Source organism: Xenopus tropicalis, chromosome 8, assembly GCF_000004195.4.
Source record: "Xenopus tropicalis strain Nigerian chromosome 8, UCB_Xtro_10.0, whole genome shotgun sequence".
Lineage (NCBI taxonomy): Eukaryota > Metazoa > Chordata > Amphibia > Anura > Pipidae > Xenopus > Xenopus tropicalis.
In genome coordinates this window covers 106,055,718-106,076,363 of record NC_030684.2, presented here as the reverse complement: position 1 = coordinate 106,076,363, position 20,646 = coordinate 106,055,718, and the positions used below count along the sequence as shown (strand labels likewise).

Here is a 20,646-nt window from a genome sequence, read left to right as displayed (position 1 = left end):
ATATAGTCCCATTTATGCATCTATAAAGTTTTATGCCAAAACCTTGCAGCAATAGAAGCAGAAACATAAAATTAAATCAGTTACCATCATGTAAACAAAATTATAAAACAAATTCCAAAAAAGCAAACAAAGTTGTTCATAAATGCACGCAAATTGGTGCACGTTGAAACACAGTCCTTTTCCATAGCTTTCGGGAGCGACTAGAGAACCTTTTTTAAGCAGCCTGAAATGTAGTGCAAAAGCCCCCATATTGTACCCGCTCCCCCCACTCACTTGCATTTAAACAGCCTGAAAGTGATTCTGCAAGCACTTCCCTGGGATAGTTGCCTTTCACGTACATTTCGAACTGATTGCTTTTACTTTTTTTGCTAAATAAATACAAAATAAAATCTATGATGTTATTTGTAGTTTTTCTATAGTCAGCATATATTTATCAGCCCAGTATAGAAGAATGGCTCTTAAAAAGCAGAAGATATATTGCAACATACGTGTTTCCTCCACAAAACAGCAGTTTCAAAATCTACTACTGTATGTCATGCAAAACTACTCCCACAGCCAGTAAATATTCTGCAGATCCTACACATGATTGAAGTTAAATGTCTACTGTACCCTTAAATGGAAATGATATAATATAAAATAAGGTATGACCATGGGCCTTTACCTTAATACCAATTTATTGCTTTCTGTGGAAAAGATGGGTGTGTGTATATATATTATATGCTTTTGTTTTATTCTACTGTACAAATTATAAAGCTGATATATTCGCATAGAACAGCCAGGGGCAACACAGTGCTTAGCACTGCCCCTTACAGTGATGGGGTGCTAGGTTCAATGTCATCCAGGTTACCGCTTCCACACAGACAGGGTCCTTGATAAAATTGACCATAGTTTGGGTGAATGTAACAGAGTTTTTAGACTGTAAGCTGCACTACACAGGAGCTAATATGAATAATGTCTGTAAAGGGCTGCTGGATATAGTGGCACTATATAGAAACCTTAAAGGACAATGAAAGGTTAATATAAATTAAAAGTTAATCTAAAGGCATTCTTTTTAAGTACTTACTGCATATCTAAATTCCCAGATCCCTGCTTGCTTCTCTGAGATATGGTGCTGGCAGCCTACAGCAGTGTGAAGACTACAGTGACATCACTGAAATCTCTCTGTCCTTCCTGTAGGCTGCCAGCGGCAGCTTTCCTATTCTCTGAGCATGTGTTTAACTTGATCCTGTCTGCTGTTCTGAGCTACACATGCCCACCAGCCAATCAGAAGCGGATCTGGCAGAGGGGAGGGAATGAAACACATGTGCAGTATGAAGCAAGGAGGGAAAGGAAGGGAGAATACCTTTTTAGAGATGGCTGCCTGTTCTAGAAAATGTGAAGTAAGTGTGACTGAGTAAATATTTGATTAGGTGAGCCAAAAGTGTGGTGTTTTTACTAAACAATAGGAGGACTATTGGGCAGTATGCTTTTTACATTTTGACTTGCATTCTCCTTTAATAAATAAAATGATGCATAATCTTAGAGCAATAGCACACATAGCTATTCTAGACATAATAGTTAAATATACTGTCATCAGGTGACCGTAAAGGAAATGCACAAGTAAGGAATGGAGCTGTACCTGTCTTTGTCTACCAGAACCAACAAAAGTGCATTGACCAAAGGCTGTTTACATCTGCATTCATATGAATTAAATGTAAAAGCGACTCCTAGTGAATTAAATTACTATCTTTTTATACCAGGGCCGATGCTCGACTTTGGAAACAGACAAGCATCGGCCCTGTATAGGTGTCCTGTATGGTCTTAAATCCAAAGCTTTTTTTTTTCTAGCCTTCCCAAACAATATCAGAGCAGTCAGTGGTTGTAGTGACTTTAGTTTCTGCCCCACATAAGGGTCAGTCTGCTGCAGACCCTGACAATCAGTTTTCATGCTGCTGTAGGCGTAGAAACAACAGCTATGGCACACCTACACAACGCTTCTCTGAAAATGCAAGTCATTTTTTATCAGACACTTTTGTCTGCCAGTGGTATCTTAACTGCACACAACAGGATGTAATTGCAAGCAATTCTACATGGTTTGTCACTGCTATGAAGCAAATGTGCTAGTCCAAAATTATTGGTTCTACAGCATTTTGCTATCTTTTGCTTCTTAAACAAAGCTCACCTGGTAAACAACTCTTAAAAACAAAGCTACCAAAATTTCTAAATAAAGCAACACTATGGGGGACATTTATTAATCCACGAACGCTCCGAGCGCTCATTCGAAGGCTCCGTGCGTATTTTCGGCAACTTTTTCATACCTTGCGACAAAATCGTATTGCTGCGCCCAATTTTTGATTCATTCAAGCTTCGTTATCGTGACTTTCCTTGGGCCAGGTTGGAGCTGCAGAGTGCCATTGAGCCCTATGGGAGACTTTCCTTGGGCCGGGTTGGAGCTGCAGAGTGCCATTGAGCCCTATGGGAGACTTTCCTTGGGCCGGGTTGGAGCTGCAGAGTGCCATTGAGCCCTATGGGAGACTTTCCTTGGGCCAGGTTGGAGCTGCAGAGTGCCATTGAGCCCTATGGGAGACTTTCCTTGGGCCGGGTTGGAGCTGCAGAGTGCCATTGAGCCCTATGGGAGACTTTCCTTGGGCCAGGTTGGAGCTGCAGAGTGCCATTGAGCCCTATGGGAGACTTTCCTTGGGCCAGGTTGGAGCTGCAGAGTGCCATTGAGCCCTATGGGAGACTTTCCTTGGGCCAGGTTGGAGCTGCAGAGTGCCATTGATTGCTATGGGAGGTTTCCAAAATCATGCACTAAAGGATCAAAGTCAGAAAGGTTTTCCCGCTGTTTACAATCGTTTGGTATGAAAATTTCGGATCACCACTACGATATTATCGTGACTAATAGGATTTTTTCGTAAGCATTTTCGTGATATTTGCGATCAGCAGAAATTATCTTATCCAATCTGAATTTTTCTAATTCGGGATTCAAACTCGTGATTTCATGAATGTAGCCCTAAGTGTAAACTGATTTTGGGCATCAATTCTTGGTGTAACTGGCCCTTTAATCTTTTAATCAGTATTTCATTGAAAAGAGAATACTGCCCACCCCAATACACTGTCTAGCATATTAACCTAATAATATAGACATCAGCCCAATATTAGGCCAAATGGTTAAACATCCTGTTTCTAGAGTTTTAAAAGAAACCTAAACAACCTTCATGTACAAATTATGTTCCAAAAAGGAAATACTTCTGTTTAATTTTGCTTTAAATTGGTCCTATTAATATTTAATTGTTGATAATTCTAATGTTCCAGTTGTTTGCAGGTTGGCGCAATGCCTGCACTTTTTAAAAGGGAGATCAATTAAAACCTTATATATATTTAGAAGTTCTTTCTGCAAAGCTCACTCTGATAATTAAATGTTTATTGGCAGTAAAGACAAATCTTACATGAAAAGAGCTTCCCTCCAAATAAATGTGTAAAAAGGCATTAACAAAATATGACCACGCCAAAATCTGCTCTAAGTGCCTGCACCCGGGCAGCTGTAATAAACTGCAATAAGAAATTTTCTAAATATAACAATTAACAATTCTGTACCGTTTCTGAAATAATCAAGTCCCTCTTTATTGCTCCCTCTCAGTTTTTGTCTCTCAAGACAGTTAGGTCTTTTCTTATAAAGATATACTAAAGCTTACACTTTTAAAATCATTAGAGATCTTGTCTCTCTACATGCAGGATATATGCCAAAGTCATTTAATATGTTAGATTTTGTTTGTGATGGAATCAGTTGTTTGAATTAGCTTTATCACTTCTGCTAGTAAAGGACCCCCCCCCCCCCCAAAAAAGAAAATATATTATATCTGTCAATTAAAATATGACACCCAACTCCTGCATGAGAGGAAAGATGCTGTGAGAGAGATAGTGAAGATTAATGTGATCATTTCAGACACAGTACATCATTTTTGAATGATAGTATTTATAATGTCTCAGTATGATGAATCTTATATCAAATTTTAATTTTTTGCGATAGTTTCCCTTTAAGTAAAAGTGGTTGTTCACATTCCTAACAATTTTTTTCATTTCCATTATTTTCTTACAGTTCAAGCTTTAACTTGACCAGTTTTCTTATAATGAAGTTTAAAGTTACATTTTTCCTTCTCAGGCCTGTATCAGACCTGTGATGGGGTCTCTTGTAATTTGCAAGAACAAGTGATATATTTCTAATCTTTGGCCATGTTGAACATAATCCCCGAGTTTAATAAAAGGCAGCTGTTATAACTGATACAATAACTGCTAAGATTCAACAGATGCTGCTGAGAAATGTACCAACTAATGAAGCAAATTGTAACAGTTGCACCTGGGCCTTGACTACTAAATAGCCAGAAAGGAACTGTATACTTATTACTTTATTTTTGGAGAAATAAAAGTTTGAACAGTAACTTACCCCTTGAAAAGAAATGAAGGAAAAAAACCCTGCAAACACCAATTATTGTTTCCCTGGGTAAAAACCATGTCCGCCAATTTTCTTAGAAAAATGCATCAAGGTGGTTTATGTATTTAGAAAAAAAAAAACGATTCAGTAAGAAGAACCACAGACAAATACAGTGATGCAAAACTTATATTTCCTGAGATGAGTCAACACACGACTGAATATGGTATAAAACTTGATAAACTTTAGTGTCATAAGGGGGTTACATAGTTACATAGGGTTGAAAAAAGACCAGAGTCCATCAAGTTCAACCCATCCAAGCAAACCCAGCACACACAACCCACACCTACCAATCTATACACTCACATACATAAACTATATATACAACCACTAATACTAACTGTAGATATTAGTATCACAATAGCTTTGGATATTCTGATTGTTCAAGAACTCATCCAGGCCCCTCTTAAAGGCATTAACAGAATCTGCCATTACCACATCTCTAGGAGGGGCATTCCCCAACCTCACTGCCCTCACTGTGAGAAACCCCCTACGCTGCTTCAAATAGAAGCTCCGTTCCTCTAATCTAAAGGGGGGGGCCTCTGGTGCGCTGATTGTTTTTATAGGAATAAAGAACACCCCCCATCTGCCTATAATTCCCTCTAATGTACTTGTACAGAGTAATCATGTCCCCTCGCAAGCGCCTCTTTTCCAGAGAAAACAACCCCAACCTCGACAGTCTAACCTCATAGCTTAAACTCCATTCCCTTAACCAGTTTAGTTGCACGTCCCTGCACTCTCTCCAGTTCATTAATATCCTTCTTAAGGACTGGAGCCCAAAACTGCACTGCATACTCAAGGTGAGGCCTTACCAAGGACCTATAAAGAGGCAAAATTATGTTTTCATCCCTTGAGTAAATGCCCTTTTTTATACAAGACAGCACTTTATTTGCTTTAGTAGCCACAGAATGACACTGCCTGGCATTAGACAACTTGTTATCTACAAAAACCCTTAGATCCTTCTCCATTAAGGATACCCCCAACAAACTACCATTCAGTAGATAGTTTGCGTTTATATTATTTCTACCAAAGTGCATAACTTTGCACTTATCAACATTCAACCTCATTTTCCAGTTTGCTGCCCAGTTTTCCAATTTTTTCAAAATCGCTCTGCAAAGCGGCAGCATCCTGCATGGAACTTATAGTTTTGCACAATTTAGTATCATCAGCAAAAATAGAAACAGTACTGTCTATGCCCACCTCAGGTCATTAATAAACAAGTTAAAAAGCAAAGGACCAAGGACTGACCCCTGCGGTACTCCACTAACCACACTGGTCCAATTAGAAAATGTTCCATTTACCACCACTCTTTGTACTCTATCCTTCAGCCAGTTCTCTATCCAATTACAAGTATTATGTTCTAGGCCAATATTCCTCAGTTTGATCATAAACCTTCTGTGAGGTACTGTATCAAACGCTTTAGCAAAGTCCAAGTAGATGACATCAACTGCCATTCCAGCATCAAGGTTCCTGCTCACCTCCTCATAAAAGGCGACTAAATTAGTCTGGAAAGATCTGTTACGCATAAAACCATGCTGGCACAAACTTATAGTATTGCGAACTGCAATGTATTCAAGTACCCTATCCCTTATTACCCCTTCCAAAAGTTTTCCTACTACTGATGTCAGACTAACAGGCTTATAGTTTTTTTTTAAATAACGGCACCAAAATTCGCCAGTATCTCGGCACCATGCCAGACCTCAACAAATCCTGAAACATTAAGTGAAAAGGCTTGGCAATCACAGCACTCAGCTCATTTAATACCCTGGGATGAATCCCATCCGGTCCTGGACCTTTGTTTACCTTTACATGTTCAAGTCTCTTTTGAATTTCCTCCCGAGTGACCCATGGGTTATTAGCACTTTAAGAAACCTCTAGCCTGGTCTCATCATCCATGTATGATAAATTATAATGGGGCAAGCAATGAGGGAGATCAAACACATACACAAATAGTGTGAAAATATATACAGGTATGGGATTCCTTATACGGAAACCCGGTATTCAGAAAGCTCCGAATTACGGGAAGCCTTTCTCCCATAGACTCCATTTTAATGAAATAATTCAGATTTTTAAAATGTATTTCCTTTTTCTCTGTAATAATAAAACAGTATCTTGTATTCGATACCAACTAGGGTATAATGGATTCCTCATTGGAGGAAAAACAATTCTATTAGGTTTAATTAATGTTTTATTGTTTTTTAGTAGACTTTAGGTATGGAGATCCAAATTACGAAAAAGACCCCTTAACCGGAATACCCTTGGTCCCGAGCATTCTGGATAATGGGTCCTGTATATCCAAAAAAAAAAATATGAAGTCCTGGACCTGGATAGGCATGGCTGGTATTTCAATATAAATCAGTTTTAAGGTACTGCATGCAAATCCCAAAACTACTTCTAAGAAAATAATTAGTGATTTGAAAATGCCATTCATGGCCTCATCACCACAGCAACCATTTATACAAGGAACATGTTCTACATGCTGGGGTGCAGGAGTTGGGATAATTACAATAACTCATGGCACTCATGGAGCAGCTCTTAATGGCTTATAAAAATAAGGGGACAATGACAACAATGCATGCATAGGGAAAGATAAACAGTTTGGTAAAATATAAATATGGAAACCCATATTCTTAATATGTTAAACTTGTACCTGGAATGCATCATTTATTTACTTAACTAGAAAAATTTACATCCTTGTACAATATACATGGATGGGGCAAATGAAGAAGCGAAGAGCCACAGATGCTGCTTACTTCTTCACATTTGAGTAAATTCAGCCAAAAAAAAAGAAAGAACTAAAACAGTGTCAGTAACTGGCCATTCACGTGCATAATATCCAACTATTTAGCCACATCCCAGCTGGTCACAAAACTTACATATGATCACACTTACATGGATACTAGATAAAATAATACAGATCAAGCTATTTAATTCACCAACATGCAAATAAAAATCTTAAACTTGTGAGCTTTGCAAGATACAAGGATATCTTTATAATTTCTGAGTGTATTTCTACATAGAAGTAAGCATAAAACAAAAATATGAGGGAAAAAAATTGTATTCTTCATGCAATCACCAATAAATCCTTTCCTCCCTCAGTTGTTACCAAAGCCCATCCACACATTTTAACAACCTCATCAAAGAATTACTTGGAAGGGGGGAGTCTACAAAAATCTGAGAAAAGAACATTTTAACAAGTATATAAAAATCCCACCTGCTAACACCTCAAGATATAGCGGATAGGGGAAAAGGAACCAATGATATCAATATGATAAAAAAAAAAAGTAAAGGTAAGAAATGATGACCAAGCTGCTGCCTGATTGGCTGAAGTTATGTTCTTTTAGCATTCTGTTGTAAACTGCTGAAAAAGGAAAATACAATAACAGGCCCAAATTTTCTAAATGGAAAAGGTACCCTCTTTACATGCACATTGGCGATCTCAGCATGTATGGGCATATATTATATAGTAAGCACTGAACTTTTCATCCATTCATCTAATTTACACATGAGTAGGAGCAGCTATGTACAGCAAAAGTTATTAAAAATTCTTCAACAGGGGCAAATAACGCCATCAAAAAGAACATTTTACAGACCTTTATTCCTATACAACTGGACATCAATTTAACTCTTTTACTGCCAAGCACGTATCTCATACGTGCTGGCAGTAAAAGGGCTTAAACGCCAACGACGTGTCTCATACGTCGTTGGCGTTTAAGCGCTGCTCTCTGCAATGGCGGCATGTGCCGCCGCTGCAGAGAGCTTCTAACAATGACAGCCCCCCTGGGCAATGTGCCAGGGGGGCTGTCATGAGGGTCCTGCGATCGATCGGGTCGCAGGACCCTCAAGGAAGCAGCAGACGCGATCGCATCGCGTCTGCTGCTTCCTGCTTCCTCCCTCTCCCCCAGCGCCGGCCCAACTGAGCAAGGAGCGATCGGGTCTTCAGGAACAGGTAAGGACTTTTTTTTTTTCTTGCATTTACACACTTTGACACACATTTACATACATTTATACACACTTACATACATTTACACACACTTACAGCACACATTTTAGCATTTTTTTATTTTTTATTTTTTTTTTTGTTTTTTTTCATTTTTCACACTTTTATACACTTATTTACACTCATATACACACTTACACACTATCACACAACTTTTACACATGTACACACATGTATACACAAACACTTTGGTTTTTTTTTTTGTTTTGCTTTTTTGTTTTTTCATTTTACCACTTCGTTTTTATTTTCTTTTACCTAAAAACTGTTTATTTTGACAGCGTAACTATTGGATCAGATATTCTGGCCACTAATTACACTGTCATGTAACTTATTTTGTTGTTTCACTGATCTGCACAATTTTTGTGGTTTTATCACATTTTATCCCTGTATAAGTGTTCCTGATCTGTTTTTAGCGTAGCTTTGCCAGGTGTAACTTTGGTGTACAAAAATAACTTTACCTATTTTGAATTCATCAGAATGTGTACTTTCCAAAAATATATGGTTTTGTGGGGGTCACTGTATAGTTAGGGGAAGTTTTGGCACATAATACACTGACAGGGGGCTCTGTGTGCAAAAGCTGAGCTGGCAGGCGAGAAATCCTTATGCGCTATTTTCATTTTGGGTTCAGTACATACCGCAGACTTTGGTATATCTATGCATATTGGACATCAAACTGTTCAGTAGGCCTCTGGTGTTCCTTTTTGGGGTGATTTGTCTTTATCTGATCTTTATCAAGAAATTGTGAGAGATAAATGCGGCAAATTGCAACATTTTTATGCGATTTTCGAAATGTTATATAAATCTGCAAACTTAGGAAAGCTTTACAGCTTGGTACTTTGTAGCAAGAAGAAATATTTACCCATTATAGATTCGGGGGATGTGTACTTTCCAAAAATATATGGCTTTCTGGGGTGAATGTACTTTTTTTGTAGCATTATCCCACATAAAGGATGTAAATGTGTTGATTTTGCAGGAGCTGAAATGATAGATCATATGGGGGTATGTTCCCATTGGGGCCCCTACATGCCACATACTTAGGTAAACCTATACATATTGGGCATCAAACTGTTCAGTGGACCCCTGGCGTTCAAATTTAGGGTGTTTTATCTTGGTACCTAACACTATGTGGGAGATAAGATGCTGCAAAGTGGAAGCTTTGAGGGGATTTTTGGAAATGTCATCAAAATTGCTAACTTTAGAAAAGCTGTGCGGCTTGGTACTTTGGAGTAGAAAGACATGGGTACCCATTTTAGATTCGGGGGAATGTGTACTTTCCAAAAATATATGACTTTCTGGGGTGAGCATACTTTTTACTAGCTTTATCCCACATATAATGATGTAAATGTGTTGATTTTGCAGAAGCTGAAATGACAGAAATGACAGTTCATATGGGGTATGTTCACATTGGAGCCCCTACATGCCACATACTTAGGTAAACCTATACATATTGGGCATCAAACTGTTCAGTGGACCCCAGGCATTCATATTTAGGGTGTTTTATTTGGTTACTTTATGACCTGTAGGAGATAAGATACTATAGACTGGAAGCTTTGAAGCGATTTTTAAAAAAAATCACAAATTTTGATAAAAACCAATAACTTTAGGAAAGCATTGCGACTTGATAGTTTGGAGTAGACAGACAGTTGTGCCTATTCTGTATTCCCCAGAATCTGTTCTTTCCAAAAATGTACAATTTTCTGGGATAAACCTTCTGTTAGTGGAATTTTGGCCTTGAAATCCAAAGTATGCAGTTTTTTTGGAGCAGTGCTTTGGGAATTTGGTAATGTACTGCTGGGAGTTTTTGACCTATACAAGTGAGAAATCTCCATAAAACTATATATATTTATTGGCACGTTCAGGAGACATGGGACTTTCCAAATCAGTTGTATATTCGTGCATAAAATCATTTTTGTTTCTAGTATGTGTGATTATATTATGGAAAATTTTATTTTTTTTGCATTTTTAGACATTTAGAAGCCTATATCTTGTTACAGAATTGGAATTACACAAAAATTCTACCATATTTTGAAAGCTTAGGTTGTTCTGAAAAAAACGATATATTGTTTTCCTTGGTAAACTAAAAGTCCCCCCGAGGAAAGGCCCCTAAAGTGAAACAGTGCATAATGTTCAAAAACTGTCTGGCAATACAAGTTCCGCTTTGACCAAAATGGCTGGCAGTAAAAGGGTTAAATGGGGATATATGGGTGACTCACCTTAAAAGCTTTTTTTTTACATGAAGATTACTCCATTATCAGTTACAGCTTGCTATATTCAGTGCAAAATTTTAGTTGTGTTGTTGCATTTATGCTTGTTCTTCCTGAAAGTTAGACCCTCCTACTTTAGTGATGTCACTTGATGTACAAAGTCTTGACTCTGGGCTGCGCAACAAGGAACCTGCAAGAAGATAAAGCCTATTTTTAGACCAGAAAGAGATAGTAGAGAAGTAGAGATATTTTAAATATATTATGGTTTCACTCTTTTATATAGTGAATAATGTACCCCCTATTGTAAAACATAAGGACATTATACATTGCAGAGGAGTTCCATGACCATATAAAGATACAAGACTGAAGTTTCAGTGCTTTTATATAGGTCATGAAACTCCAAGGTGCCTTCTATTAGCCTCATATTTTACATACATATTTGGTAGTTATTATAACAACTTTATTATAATAACACATGTTTCAGTAAGTCATGTGAACAAAATTACATCACTAAGCACCAATTATAACTAATAACACAGAAGAGTCATGAATATCCTGTAAATTATATCCTTACAAATGGTGCTTAGTGACATCATTAGTTATAATCAGTGCTTAGTGATGTCATTTGTGTCACATGACACAATGAATGTGTGTACTATTAATGTACACTTTTGCAAAATTTGAGGAGATTAGGCCTTCAGCCTTGTTCTTTTCTATGGTCATGAAACTCCTTTTTTCATTATTCACTCTATACTGAACAGTTGTTGTGTTAGGGCTGTAGCACACAGGGAGATTAGACGCCCGCGACAAATTAATTTCCCCCGATTTTCCATCCCACTGGCGAGAATGTAAGTCACCGGTGGGATGGTATACGTGGCGCTGCAATCGCCGAAGTTGCCTTGACGATTTCAGCGTTGGGTATGTGATCCCACCCACGATTTACATTCTCGCCGGTGGGATGGCATTTCGGGGAGATTAGTCGCCTGCAACAAGGGAGATCTGTCGCGGGCGCCTAATCTCCCTGACTGTCACGGCCCTTAAAGGAAAAGTAACACTAAAAATTTTTAACTAAAAAATCTATTCTACCCTCCCCCAATAATTGCCCTATCCAGAAAACCATTTGTTATTTTGAATGCTTTAGAACAGTGCTGTCCAACTTCTGCGGTGCCGAGGGCCGGAATTTCTCTAGCATACATGGTGGAGGGCCGCTAATGGAAGCCAGTTTTGACCACTCCCCTTTTTGAAACCACACCCACTTCAAACCACACCTATTTTATCACAATGGTGGTAGCACAGCAAAATCCCAAATGCTTGGTGCTTACTGTGGGGATATCAACCATCATTCATATGTGAAAGAATTATGTCATATTAAGATATACCCTTAAATTCCATATGCCTCCTCCTCCCCTGTGGCTAGCACAGCAACCCCCAGTACATAATTACACACCTTAGGGACCATTTAATGGCTATTTCCAACTGCTAACAAACTCCCACAAACCCCTGCCAGGTTCACCTCCCACAAGCAGCATAGGGCAAGCAGAGTATGGCACACACAGGCAGCACTCTGCCTTTCCTATGCTGTCTGTGTGTGCCATACTCTGCCTACCCTGACTGTGTGTGCCATACTCTGCCTACCCTATGCTCCCTGTGTGCCATACTCTGCCTGCCCTACCCTGCCTGTGTGTACCATACCCTCCCTGCCCTATGCTCCCTGTGTGTGCCATACACACAGGCAGCATAGTCCAGGCAGTACCTACATAGGTACCTACAGTACCTATGTCTGAGGTGTGAAGAAGTGAACAATGGGGGTGATTACAGCCTGAGCCTGAGGTGTGAACACTGCAGGGGGTAAATAATGCAGGTATTAAAAGGTGTGAAAAACACAGGGGATTAAATTTTTAAACAATACAGGAGGATTACAGCCTGAATCTGAGGTGAGAACCATGCAGGGGGGCAGTTAATCTCAGTACTGATACCATTTAAAGCTTACTCAAAGGTAAGCCATCAAAGCAGCCAGACAGGTGGGGGGCCACACAGAGGGGGGTCGCGGGCCGCATGCGGCCCGCGGGCCGCTAGTTGGACAGCACTGCTTTAGAAGAAAATACCTCTTAAACTCAGCTTCCTGTCATTTGAACAAAGGTGATACGGCGATGCCAGGGAAAGTATCAGGAGATGCATCAACTATGCGGCGATCGATTGATCGAGCCTAGCCCGACTCTACAGAAGTCAGGCTAGGCTCAATCAATCGATCGCCGCATAGTGAGCGCTTCCCCCGATACTTTCCCCAGCATCGCCATATTGCCTTTGTTCAAATGACAGGAAGCCAAGTTTTTTACAGGTATTTTCTACTAAAGCATTCAAAATAACAAATGGTTTTCAGGATAGGGTAATTATTGGGGGAGGGTAGAATAGATTTTTTAGTTAAAAATTTTTAGTGTTACTTTTCTTAAGGCCCATATGTTTGAAAAATCTTCTAAATTTGCCTGCACTTGGAAGCATTGATATCTGACAAGAAACACCAAGGGGCACATTTACTAATCCACGAATCCGAATCACGAATGGGAAAAAATCGGATTGGAAACGAAAATTTCTGAAGATCGCAAATATCACGAAAATGCTTACGAAAAAATCGTATTAGTCACAATAATATCGTATTGGCGATCCGAAAGTTACAAAATTTTCGTACCGAACAATTGTAAACAGTGGTAAAACCTTTCCGGTTTTTTTGTGCAAACGTCCGAAAAAGTCGAGCGGACGCCCAAAAAAACGGCAAAAATACGCTCGGCGCGTTCGTGCTTTTGTAAATGTGCCCCCAAGTCTTGCATTAGTTGGCTGATATTGGTTGTGTGTGCAGCACCCGTGGATCCAACAATTAGAAGATGTCTCAAGCATATATGCTTATATGCAGGCTGACAATCCACCTCGAGGGGCCTTCCACTAAGGGCTTATTTATCAATTTTCGAGTTTGTGAATTCTAGTTTGTTTTTCTAAATCGAATGCTTATTTATTAATAAGGAAAACTTGTTTGAATAAAAAAACTAGAATTTTTCTAGTTTACAAATCTTCTCACACCTAATAAATACCAGACATTCCAGTTTTTGAAACATTATTCAAAATTTGAGGTTTTTTTTGTGCAAAAAAAAAAAAAAAACTCGAATCATAAAAATTCAGCTACATGGAGCCCCAACCCTTGACCTGGCAGGGTTTGCAAAAGAAAGAGTCTTTGCAGCACTGTGGGGGGGGGGGGGTCATTTATTAACACTGGGCAAAATTTGCCATGGGGCAGTAACCCATGGCAATAAAATTATTGCATTCATTTTTCTACCTGCAGCTGGCTGGAAAAAAAAACAATTACTCATTGCCCAGTGATAATCAATGACCCCAGTGTCAGGCTGCAGCTCAAAATCTCCCAGTGCTGGGACTGTCTGTCTAAACAGGAGTTTTTACAAATGTGGGTGAGCTATGCCTATGTAGAACCCTAAGTGCCCAGCCTCCATGCTGGCTTCCTGTAGGGAAATTTTGACACTAAAAAGGGGGCTTTAGCAAAGGCTAATGAAGGTTTTGGAAAATTAAAATCCTCACAGGTCAGCACCAGCAGGTTATAAATGCTGTGACGAGAAACGAGAAATGATTTAAAATAATAAAGAAGCAGTATCAAGGAACATGTCTATGAAAAACCAAGTTATTAATTTAAGCATTTATGTCTGTCAGTTAGTGAGGAAAACAGAGCAATGAAACACAATATAGTCCCTATTTATAAAGAAACATTATATCCCAGAAATCTGCCATTGTGTACAAATGTAGCCTGGCTGCTTGTCACATCAGGTGATGCGGCCGAGGTCGTGTTACTGCTTGCAACCCACTTAACCTCCCTACAGACAGAGAAGATGGCAACACACCAATTTTTTTTCCAACATCTATTTTATTAGCCTACTAGAGATGAATTATACAGCCAAGACGATTTGAAGTATTATACCGTGTTTCATAAATTAAAGTCAGTAACCACATTAAACAAACTGCATTTCAACACTTACATTTATTAAAAATAACTAAAATGATATCTGAAAACACTGCACGCAAGAGAAAAAAAACAAAATAATTATAAACTCATGTATTATTGCTGCTCATGCCAAGAAAACAAGGCTTCCTATCTACTACTGCTTAGAATTTCCGGTAGTTACGCTCACATACTAGATCAAATTTGTTCCTACCATGAAAAGCAATGGCAGATAAAATACTGGGCATCTATATTTTGGGCAGTTTTAAGATATCCACCAATATATGACCACTTTTAAGGCAAAGACAGACGGGGCAATTAGCTGCTGTGGTTTTCAAAAATTTGAGCACAGCAGCACCAAGTCACTCTAATGGAAATTTGCAGTGAGGAACAAACTGCTATTGTTCTTGTCTTTGCGATTAGTTGCTGCAATTGGATTTTTAAAAATTGTGGCGACTAATCGCCGCGTCTGACTTCTCTCTTAGGGTGTTACCCATGAGTGACAAATTTCAAAAAATACTTTGCGTGTAAGTGTGACTTGTCGGCAGTAAAACAATTAAATTGTGCAACAGCCAGAAATCTCCTGCATCTCCAGTGGTTACACAATTCTTTAGTTTTACTGCCAGGGATTCACATTGACACCAATGCTAAGGCTGATGCCACACCAGGCGTAGGGCTGATTTTTTCGGCAAGCGGAAAAACGCTTGCCGAAAATTCAGCCCTACGCCTGCTACTTGTGCCTGCACCCGAATGAATGGGATACGCTCGGGTGAAGGCACAAGTAGCCGATATACGCATGAAAACGCGAGACTTTGCATTCTCTCGCGTTTTCATGCGTATATCGGCTACTTGTGCCTTCACCCGAGCGTATCCCATTCATTCGGGTGCAGGCACAAGTAGCAGGCGTAGGGCTGAATTTTCGGCAAGCGTTTTTCCGCTTGCCGAAAAAATCAGCCCTACGCCTGGTGTGGCATCAGCCTAAGGTATTTTCAGAAGATTTCTCTCCCACGGGTAGTGCAGAATTCTTGCGGGTGACAAATCTCCTCGACTGCTATTACCCTTAGTGAGATTTCTCTATAAATTTATTTTATTTCCCAGGGTAACTGGCACTGTGTTATTTTCTTTCACATTACAGAATTAGATATTACATAGTTATATTATAAACATTTCTTCTACCTAAGCCAGAGCTATTCTATTGTCAGGGCCAAACGATCAAATGATAACGGCAGCAATGGGCGCAGTCGGTTCAGGGACAGCATCAACCAGCCAATGCAGTCCCTGATCCGACTAAATCTTTTAACCTACCCGATCGATATCTGCCCAATTTCAGGCCAGATATCGGTCAGGTATGCCTGTCGTTCCTGTCCCTACACAGGCCGATAAGCAGCTGAACCGGTCCAAGGGACAGATATTGGCAGCTACAATCAGCCCGTGTATGGCCACCTTTATTGCTAAAGGAGACACAGATCTCCCCTTCAAGTAAGGGAAACAGATATCAAACACTAATACAACCCAAATTTTAAAGAGTTACAGCCTAAATCTGTTTTCTTAGCTTTACAGGGTATACATATTTAAATGTTACACAAACAAACTTCAATCTACATGAACTAAACCCCTGATTAGCCTATATCTATCAATCAAAACCATTTTAAAAGTTTTGTTAAAATAAACCAAAATAAAGGAGCAAAAATTGTTAAAAACACACCCTAACCCATAAAAAGACAAATGTATTCATTTTTTGACCAACTCTGGGATTTCAGATCAGGTTTTGTTTGGATATCCTTTAGACTAATTATAAAACCATGCCAGCTGAGGACCACATAGGTGTATGTAGGCTGTCAATATCAATAGCTACAACAGAGATCAGTTACTGGCTCAAGAAGCCAACAATCGTTTCACCATGACTTTGGCCACCACATCGACAGCAAAATCTGTTAAAGATTTTACAATAACTTTACAATAATCTAGAGTTCCCACCATAAAGCAAGAGAGAACGTGTTTTTGAATAGGAATATGAATATCAGGAAGGATTCTACATAAGTAAACATACAATCATTTTTATTAATATTATAATAATTGCAGAATAAAAAATGAAGTATTAATATTCAGTACAAAAATAGACAACAGAATAATTATATAGTAGCCGCCTCATTATTAATCTACTTTTCAGCAACACTGTCACTGATTTACACAGCCTGATAGATGCTTAAAATGTTAAGCTAGAGAAAATCAAGGCAAAGATAAATGATCGAAAAGTTCATTTCTAGTTAGACTTCCCCTTTCAGATAAGTAACAAGAGGCTAAACAGCCCAAAGGGCAATGAAATGCTGGCTTTGTGAACTTTGAGCTTGCGGCAGGTAGTCTACGGCACCAGTACATCTCTGCTGAAATGCAAAGTAAACAGACGGCTCACAGAGTAATACTGCTAATATGGCACTATAATGTTGAAAAGTAAGAGCAAACCAACACCACTGGCATAAACAAAAAGCTAATTTAGACTTTAAACATTCCAATATTAAATGAAATCCACAAAATCGTTTATTTAGCATTACACAGGGTATTCCTCTGAGCAATTTTTATTTAATGTTAATTTTCTATTTTAGTGATTTCTTAGAAATTTGCAGTTTTAGACAGTTTTACACTGCAGTTTTGTGCCTGCGAACCTGCACAAAAACTTAACACGTCATTACCCTAACTTGCCAACAGATTCCACTAGTCTACATGTCTTCTCTGCTCAGAAAGGTAGATGATAAATCAATGATAACCTAAAATAATATTATAAATAAGCATTTTGCTTGTTCTATGACATTCACAAATAAACAGTATGCTGTAATTTATATTTTACTCATTTTCTCTGGTCACCACACTGCTTGTGGGCTCTTTTCAGGACAGACCTATGTGCTGCGGCTTACTATCTCTCACCTGAGGTGTTTACTTTGTGGCTGGGCTCTTCTTATTCTTGGTGATTTTTGGTCAGAAAAATAGGGGGGTTTTTTGTTTTTTTTTATAACAATGAATATGGGGCATATTTATTAGTGTGTGATGTTTCCCATAGCAACCAAATCAGATCTAAGTTACAGAAAGATCCCTTATCCGGATCTGCTATCACTTTATGGGCAAAGAAACATGGGGCAATTAGTCGCCAAGACTTTGAAAAAATAACAGCGACTTTCCCACCAATGCGGTCGACTAATCTTTCCATCTGCCACCTCCCTAAATGTTAAACTTTGTATTTTCTGTAAGTAACAGGAAGGACAATGTTACAAAAAGCTAGTAAAGGACAACACCCTGATAATACTAGTAGAATCCAAACCAAACAATGTGTACCAAGAGGAATTGTTATTTATAGTGTCTACAAAAGAGTTACACAGTGTGTTTACCATCATTCTCTTGCTTTTTCAGGTGTCACAAATTACATTTGTGGTTACAACAGCTCTTGACATGGAAGTACTTAAAAGCGGATTTCTCAAAGCACAGAACTGAATGTGGGGCAAACAGGTGATAAGGACTAGGCAAAAACTGACTAGGCGGGGAAAAAAAAAAAAAAAATCACACACCTCCTCAAATTTTCTGCAAACTTCTGCTGATACACCCATCAATATGGGGCATCTGCGGAAGAAAATTTGCAAACTAGACTATGTGATCCAACATTAATACAGAACTGTCTGGCAAAACTGACCGCTTACCTGAAATACATGGCCCGGCACTCATGCAAAAAAAAAAAAAAAAAAAAAATTGAGGACTCTCAATCTATTCCCATTAAAATCACATAACTTGGCTGCAAGTATTACACATATATGAGATTATTGCCCAACCCCTGTGCTTAGTATTTTTTTGTTTGTTTGTTTGTTTGTTTTTGTTACTGCTGTCTAGCTGGTGAAGCCTACCCAACTAGCTATTCTAAACCACCATGACATCAGGACTTTTCTGTCCGAATCATGACAGCTTTACGTGTATCCCTTAGGTAACAGTGGATACCTGAAAGATACTGAAGAACATTGAAGTACTCTATAGCTGGTTAGTCAAAAGACACAAAGCTGTTGCCTTGCTGACAAACTGCAATATAGAAGGCTATCTCCCATGGAAAAAAAATCATTCAAAATTTTAAATACTTCCTTTCTCTCTGTGATAATAAAATAGTACCTGGTACTTGATGGTAACTAAGCAACATGAATCTACCCTGGTGTTTAAACAGTCCTATTGGGTTTCAGGTTTAAATGTTTTTTAGCAGAATTAAGGTGGCCATACACGTTACAATTGTGTACCCTCCACTAACATTAAGAGCTAAATTGTCAGATGGAGTTAGAAACAGTAGGAATTCTACCCCTATCTGACAATTCAGCCTTAAATGCTTGCCTTTGCTTGGGCGCCTTCAATAGCACCCAATCAAAATTTTCTGTTCCGCCCATATCCAAGGCTTTTGCGATATTGGTCACCTCGTCAATCGATAAGAATGGTGCATGTATGGCCAGCTTTAAGGTATAGTGATCCAAATTGTGGAAAAACCCTTAAGCATTCCAGATAATAAACCCCATATCTGCACATGATTTTGTATTTTTCCTGCATTCTAATGGTGGCCATACATGGGCTGATTTAAAGGACCAGTAACATTCTACATTAAACACATGCCTTCTAAACATTTTTATTAGCAAATTTATCATACACAAATATTAACAGATAAGTAGATTTTAAATTAGTAACATTACCAAGTATTGCTAGGGTCAGCTTCCCCCATCTCCCCCTCACTCCCCTGTACAATCTCAGCAGCGCGCTGGCTCCCACAGAAATTTAAATAGAGCAGAAGCTAAAATAGTACTTGTTGCCCACCCCTCTCCCTGAACCAGCGTGAAAAAAAACAAACTATAAAATCACTTTTAAGGGCTCTGGCCGCATATGCCAACCCACCGGCGATTTACATTCAAGCCGGTGGAATGGCATATTGGTGAGATTAGCCACGGGCGACTAACCTCCCTGTCTACCACGGCCCTGAGAGCTGCTATCTTGCTCCCTTCCCACTGTTCTGTTGATTGGCTGCTGGTGGGAAAGGGAGGGGGAGATATTACTCCAACTTGCAGCGCAGCAGGAAAGTGTGACTGATGTTTATCAGAGCACAGGTCACATGGCTGTGGCACCCTGGGAAATGAAGAATATGGCTAGCCCATGTGCTTGTGCTTTTTAAAAAACGTATTTCAATGTAGGATTCTGCTGGAGAAGCTCTATTAACAGACGCAGTTTGGAAAAAAAATCTTCTCATAATTATTCCTTTAACACTATCTTCTGACCATTGGTATTGCTGCTTAGTAACCATTTCAGAAACATACAGTAGACTGTGATTGGTTCAAATCTGGGTTTTAGCCATTTATCAAAGAATGTGTATTTTGTAGGTGGCAAGGACTTTGTATTTCTTGTTCACAGTCTATCAGAAGACCACATTCAGAACAGTTTTAATCCTTATTATAATGATCTGATTACAAATAAGTCAGTTAGCATGTGCATTTTATTGGTTTATTTTAAAAAGCTTGATCTTGAAAATCTACTTTAAAACTAGACTATAAAATCCTCTTCAAATAGAGTAGAAAACATTCAGCCCCTGTCTCTCTCTTTCTCAGACTCTTTTTATGCACATCATAGCATGGAGAAAATAGCACATGTGGTCAGAGGCTTGATAAGAAAAGTTAAGCTGGTCAGACACAATTAGATTTTGAAGGCTGCCAAACAAGCAAAGCTTTGCCTAATTTGGCCATAGTTTGACCTATGCAGATGTGTCAGAAGATGACCATATCCTCACACCGACTTTTAGAAATTTCAAGCTAGTCTGGCAAAGTTTTGAAGTCAGTCGGGGATGCCATAATTTTAGTCCCATGCACAGACAACTAACCTGCCTACTTAGTCAGGAAAGGTAAGGATGGCAGGCAATATAGACTCATGGACTATTTTTTTGTAATGGTACACAACTGCAAACAATCCAAAATGTATG

At 38.9% G+C, this 20,646-nt stretch overlaps 1 protein-coding gene across 5 annotated transcripts in view; it reads right to left on the bottom strand.

Moving 5' to 3' along the window:
• The window catches only part of numb (numb homolog), a 62,356-nt gene that overhangs the window by 31,224 nt on the left and 10,486 nt on the right, over positions 1–20,646 (bottom strand). For 3 of the 5 annotated variants that reach the window (XM_012967832.3, XM_012967830.3, XM_012967831.3), the window contains exon 2: positions 10,682–10,862. The exons of 1 other annotated variant lie outside the window; for it this stretch is intronic. The gene's annotated coding sequence lies outside the window, so the exon portion shown is untranslated. 5 annotated transcript variants of the gene reach the window in all.